A 215-nucleotide genomic window follows, 5' to 3' on the forward strand; every position below is an offset into this window, starting at 1 on the left:
TGTGAGTTTGTGCGTGTATGTCTCTCCCTTTCTCACTCTGACTATTGCGCACAGAGTGTCAGTGGGTGCATGTTTGTGACAGACAATGGGTGTGTGTCTGTCTGTGTGTGTGTGAGAGAGGGAGGGACAGTCGGTGTGTGTGTGAGAGAGGGAGGGACAGTCGGTGTGTGTGTGAGAGAGGGAGGGACAGTCGGTGTGTGTGTGAGAGAGGGAGG

General features: G+C 54.4%; 1 protein-coding gene across 1 annotated transcript in view; it reads left to right on the forward strand.

Moving 5' to 3' along the window:
- LOC125482551 (sodium/potassium-transporting ATPase subunit alpha-3-like) overlaps nt 1–215 on the forward strand; it is a gene marked incomplete at both ends in the record, with an annotated part of 4,244 nt that overhangs the window by 1,695 nt on the left and 2,334 nt on the right. The window lies entirely within an intron of this gene.

Source organism: Rhincodon typus, unplaced genomic scaffold (assembly GCF_021869965.1).
Source record: "Rhincodon typus isolate 14 unplaced genomic scaffold, sRhiTyp1.1 hic_rhity00012244, whole genome shotgun sequence".
In the NCBI taxonomy this organism is placed as follows: Eukaryota; Metazoa; Chordata; class Chondrichthyes; order Orectolobiformes; family Rhincodontidae; genus Rhincodon; species Rhincodon typus.